The sequence below is a fragment of the Mus caroli genome, unplaced genomic scaffold (assembly GCF_978045245.1).
Source record: "Mus caroli unplaced genomic scaffold, Mus_caroli_1 scaffold_9, whole genome shotgun sequence".
In the NCBI taxonomy this organism is placed as follows: domain Eukaryota; kingdom Metazoa; phylum Chordata; class Mammalia; order Rodentia; family Muridae; genus Mus; species Mus caroli.
Genome location: NW_028227264.1, coordinates 56,937,827 through 56,944,235, shown reverse-complemented (window position 1 = coordinate 56,944,235; position 6,409 = coordinate 56,937,827).

Sequence of the window (6,409 nt, the reverse complement as noted above, 5' to 3'; positions counted from 1 at the left end):
CCTTCCCCTTCTCCATCTTCCTGTATCTCCTATCTTTGTCCCTTATCCCTGACCTCTGTCCATCTGGAACAAATAAATTTCCTTTGTGATGAGAGCTTGTTCTGAGAACTTGGCCTTGGGAGTCCTAAGCCAATACTTTCCTGTTTGCGTTTGACTGGAGAAACATCCTTCTTAATTTTTATTTTCTGTGCCTTTGACCTGGGTTTCTTTCCCTTCCTCAGCACCTTTTCCTTCCTCATAAGTTTGGTCTTTTCATGGTGTCCTGGATTTTCTCGATGTTTCATGCCTAGAATTTTTTTTTTTTAAGATTTAATGTTTCTCTTAGAAGTCAAGTCTAAGTGGATCAAGGAACTTCACATAAAACCAGAGACACTGAAACTTATAGAGGAGAAAGTGGGGAAAAGCCTTGAAGATATGGGCACAGGGGAAAAATTCCTGAATAGAACAGTAATGGCTTGTGCTGTAAGATCGAGAATTGACAAGTGGGACCTCATGAAACTACAAAGCTTCTGCAAGGCTAAAGACACCATCAATAAGACAAAAAAAACACCAACAGATTGGGAAAGGATCTTCACCTATCCTAAATCAGATAAGGGACTAATATCCAATATATATAAAGAACTCAAGAAGGTGGACTCCAGAAAGTCAAATAACCCCATTAAAAAATGGGGCTCAGAACTGAACAAAGAATTCTCACCTGAGGAATACCGAATGGCAGAGAAACACCTGAAAAAATGTTCAACATCCTTAATCATCAGGGAAATGCAAATCAAAACAACCCTGAGATTCCACCTCACACCAGTCAGAATGGCTAAGATCAAAAATTCAGGTGACAGCAGATGCTGGCGAGGATGTGGAGAAAGAGGAACACTCCTCCATTGTTGGTGGGATTGCAAGCTTGTACAACCACTCTGGAAATCAGTCTGGCGGTTCCTCAGAAAATTGGACATAGTACTACCGGAGGATCCAGCAATACCTCTCCTGGGCATATATCCAGAAGATGTCCCAACCGGTAAAAAGGACACATGCTCCACTATGTTCATAGCAGCCCTATTTATAATAGCCAGAAGCTGGAAAGAACCCAGATGTCCCTCAACAGAGGAATGGATACAGAAATTATGGTACATTTACACAATGGAGTACTACTCAGCTATTAAAAAGAATGAATTTATGAAATTCCTAGCCAAATGGATGGACCTGGAGGGCATCATCTTGAGTGAAGTAACACAATCACAAAAGAACTCACACAATATGTATTCACTGATAAGTGGATATTAGCCCAAAACTTAGGATACCCAAGATATAAGATACAATTTGATAAACGCATGAAACTCAAGAAGAATGAAGACCAAAGTGTGGACACTGTGCCCCTTCTTAGAATTGGGAACAAAACACCCAGGGAAGGAGTTACAGAGACAAAGTTCGGAGCTGTGATGAAAGGATGGACCATTTAGAGACTGCCGTATCCAGGGATCCATCCCATAATCAGCTTCTAAACGCTGACACCATTGCATACACTAGCAAGATTTTGCTGAAAGGACCCAAATATAGCTGTCTCTTGTGAGACGATGCCGGGGCCTAGCAAACACAGGAGTGGATGTTCACAGTCAGCTATTGGATGTATCACAGGGCTCCCAATGGAGAAGCTAGAGAAAGTACCCAAGGAGCTAAAGGGATCTGCAACCCTATAGGTGGAACAACATGATGTACTAACCAGAACCCCGGAGCTCTTGTCTCTAGCTGCATATGTATCGAAAGATGGCCTAGTCGGCCATCAATGGAAAGAGAGGCCCATTGGACTTGCAAACTTTATATGCCCCAATATAGGGGAATGCCAGGGCCAAAAGAATGGGAATGGGTGGGTAGGGAAGTGGGGGGCGCTATGGGGGACTTTTGGGATAGCATTGGAAATGTAATTGAGGAAAATATGTAATAAAAATATTAAAAATCAAAAAAAAAAAGAAAAAAAAAAGATTTAATGTTTCTCTTAGAATTGGGAACAAAACACCCATGGAAGGAGTTACAGAGACAAAGTTTGGAGCTGTGACGAAAGGATGGACCATCTAGAGACTGCCATATCCAGGGATCCATCCCATAATCAGCTTCCAAACGCTGACACCATTGCATACACTAGCAAGATTTTGCTGAAAGGACCCAGATATAGCTGTCTCTTGTGAGACTATGCCGGGGCCTAGCAAACACAGAAGTGGATGCTCACAGTCAGCTATTGGATGGATCACAGGGCTCCCAATGGAGGAGCTAGAGAAAGTACCCAAGGAGCTAAAGGGATCTGCAACCCTATAGGTGGAACAACATTATGAACTAACCAGTACCCTGGAGCTCTTGACTCTAGCTGCATATGTATCAAAAGATGGCCCAGTCGGCCATCACTGGAAAGAGAGGCCCATTGGACACACAAACTTTATATGTCCCAGTACAGGGGAACGCCAGGGCCAAAAAAATGGGAATGGGTGGGTAGGGAAGTAGGGGGGAGTGTATGGGAGACTTTGGGATAGCATTGGAAATGTAATGGAGGAAAATACGTAATAAAAAAATATTAAAAAAAAAAAGAAAAAAAAAAGATTTAATGTTTCTTTGACTTAGCTATGCATTTCTTCTTCCTTGTCTTCAAGACCCAAAATTCTTTCTGTCGTGTGTGTCTGGTTTGTTGTCGGTGGTGGTGGTGGTGGTTTGGTTTGGGGTTTATTTGTTGGTTGGTTGGTTGGCTTTTCTAGGGTTTTTTGGTGAGGCTTACTTCTGAGGCTTTTGTTTGACATCCTGGATTTTCCTTCCCAGTTTTACTTCAGTTGGGATTTTCTTTAGTGAATCTTGTTTCCTTGTTAAAGTCTACTTTTGTCTCTTGATTTCTTTTTTCATAATTTCATTGAAAAGATGGTGGTTTCACCATCTTTATTGAGGCATTTTTTCAGATTATCTTTAAAGTCCTTGAACATACTCATAATTACTATTTTGAAACCCTTGTCTGGTGTTTCATTTGAATGGCTTTTCTCAAGGCTACTGCAATAGGGTTTCTGGCTTCTCGAGGAGGTTTATTGCCTTCGTTGTTCATATTTGAGTATTTGTGCTGGGATCCAAGCATCTGAAGTTACACTGTCTGAGATGCTTGTTGGTCTAGACATCAACTTCATCTTTGTTAAGTGGGTGTTCTGTTGGTGTCCACCGTTCTGGATCCTAGCTAGGTGTGGGAGCTATGGGGTCGCTGATTCCCAGCCTGTGGTTCTCACAGGATACTCCGTCAGGAATCCCCTGCTTAATATCCCATTGCAGAACTGCTATATAGCAGCGAGAGTCTGAGTAATCAGACAAATCAAAACACTAGCTAAATTCAAAATGAAAATGGACTGGCCCCACCCCTAGCCTAGGGGGTCATGTTCTTCTATTTTAGGGAAGCTGCTGCCCCTCCAGAAAGCGTTGTCTTGATACTTTCCAAACTTGTGAAGTCACATTTACCGTAGGAACTCTGAGACTTGGTGATCAAAAGGAAATATGTTTCCTGGGGCCGATATCACAAGGCTCAGCTTCCAGAAACTGGGAGGTGGGGTGGGGTCTCACACTGCACCATTCTGCTGCATGGGTTAAACCAGGAAGACTCCATGAGCATCCAGGGAAAATTGGCTCCCGATCTCCTGTGGTGCAATTACTCCTCTGACACCTTTAAGCCCAAAGAATTAGCATGCCCTGCCAGGGAGTCTGCTGACTGCTCATTAGCGATTGCACTTGCAACTTTAGAAGAATTAATTTTCCATTTTGACCTGTGAGTTCCAATCAATGTTAGCATTAATCAAATGCTGGGTGAATTACAGACACGCTTTCATTTATGCCACCCGCCTGCGGCAGAGGTGAGAGGTGGCCCAAGTGTGGTAGCCAAAAGACAGATTCCATTTGCCAAGACCTCTGGTCTCAGCTGGAGGAGCACCACACCAGAGAAGGAAAGTTTGTTAATGGAGTGGGATGGGGTACCAAAAGAGATAGAAAAGTAAGCAGTCAGAGACGCCTCACACGCATGCCTCGATTGATTTCATCACGACAAAGCTTTACAAGACACGGAGCCATCGAAGCAGCCAGTGTACCGACAGAACTCTGGGAAGGATCACAGTAGACTCCAAGAGATTAATCCTTTCTTCTGTCCAGCTTCACCTCCCTGTAAACGGAAGGGGAGGTGGGGCGGAAACAGAGCTCCTTTGGCGGCTGAAGTTGCCTCCGGAAAATGCCTTGAAACAGAATCAACAAGATTGATGTGTCGGCAGGCAGGTACAGCTTTGAAAGAAAAAGAAATATCAGAAGATCTACGCGGGGTTTTTTTGTTTTTTGTTTTAACAAAACAAATGGGGAAGGTGGGGAGCAGTCAAAGTGGATCCGTGGTAATTACTCAGAGAGGAAGTCCCCAATGAACCAAAGCACCGAAGCAAACGAAAGAAGTGAAATTCAAAGTACTGTTTATGTAACCTTAGGGGTTGAACACAGAGGACTCACACAGCCTGAACCCGGCAAGGAAGGAAGAGGGGAAAGAGGCGGGCTGGCTGAACATGAAGAGGGTTTGGCAGAGGGTCAAAGAGAGTGAACGGATGTGGGGGGACGAGGGAGAGAACTGGAGTGGGCAAAGCTTTCAAGTTAAAAGAAATTTAACAGAACTGAAAGCCTGAAGAGAGGTGGAGTGGGTGGAGGGCTCGGGGCAGAGGGTTGGCAAGGTAATACTGCCTTATCCTATCAGGCGTCCCAGACAGAGTTTGTACTGCCAATCTGGGGCCCCTGAGGTCTACAGCCAAGACATGAAGCCAGCACTATGCCAATCCCTTTGCCACTACCCGATGCCATTAGGCTGAGGTAGAGATGAGTCTACTACAGAAAAACACCCAAAACCAGGCTGGGCATCCCTTTCACGTGTTCTGAGTGCCACACTGCCAAAACTGCCATGGAGCCTGTCTGAAGTATTCCATGTGACTGAGGAAAGAGTCCTAGGCTGCTCTGGTCCCTACCAGAGTCATTAGTTGAAACTCCTAGGACAGTGGGTACTGGGTGTTTAGCAAATGCTCAAGTAATGAGGGCACAAAAGAGCCTATTTCCCACCTTTCACTTTCCAGTAGGTGAAGCCTGGCATTCCTGTCTCCAAGGAGCCACTACAGAAAGAAAGAACTCCCACCAGATGCGGAACAGTTCTTTCTGAAGCATCATGTCTAGGATACCATGATGCACCAAAATAGGCATGAAATAAATGCTGGCTGAATGGATGCGAGGATAAGCCAGTCACTCAAGAGAATGAGCGGCTACCCGAGAAGGCTGAGGCCACTCAACTAGAGAAAGCACCACATACCACATACCCACTGGAGCCAACACAGCACTCTGCTACTATTGGAGACAAGACTGAAACTGAAAGGCCTGCACTGATGAGGACTGTGGTCTGGTGGGTGCATCTCGTAGTTGCCCCATGTAGGAAAGGAGAAGCAACCTGGAAGGCATTCCAGGTCAGGTGGTTGTAGTGCCACTAGCATGGGGCTTGTTCAGGCATTACTTCTGGGGCCTGATGATGTCAGGTGGACCCTCAGGCCGGGCCTGCACAAACTTTCATCTACTGCTTAAGAAAAGTTTTACTCCTGGCAGGGGACAAGAGTCACCACTGGACTGCTTGTTCCATGGGGTGCTCGCAGCCGTGTTAGTCACCCTTTGGGAAAGCAGTGATACGCACTAAGAGATTTTGGTGTTTGTCAAATATGGGCATCTTCCTGCTCTACATGAAAGTGGCCCAGCAAGTTGATAGAAGGCACTTTGGGGAGCAGAAAAGCTGCTGGTGGCTCAAGTATGGTCCCTAGGACCCGTGGTTCTGTGGTGGAGAGAGAATAAGACAGAATAAGAAGGGAATCAGGGCTGGAGAGAAGTCTCAGCAGTTAAGAGCACTAACTGCTCTTCCAGAGGTCCTGAGTTCTATTCCCAGCAACCACATGGTTGGTGGCTCACAACCATCTGATACCCTCTTCCAGTGTGAGTACAGTGTACTCACATATATAAAATAAGCAAATCTTTTTTAAAAAGAAGAACAAAGGAGCCAAAGGCTACTGAGAACAGAAGTATAATCATTTGCTTTAAGCCACACCACCTGGAAGGAGGGAAGGCCTAAACAAGTCATTGTAATCAAAATCAAGGTAATCAAATCTGTACACTTATTTTCTGCTAGCCATGATCCCCAAGGGCTACATGTAGATGTCATGTAGCTGGGAAGAAGCGATGGCTAATGGATTCTTTGAATGGTAATCTGAATGCTCATGTCAGTAAGAGCATTGTCTGTTACCCTATCTTAGTCTGTTCTGAGATGCCATGCCCGAACTCCTAAACTTGATCTATAAAGAACAGCAATCCATTCCTTACAGTACTGGAAGCTCAAGAGGAAGGCACT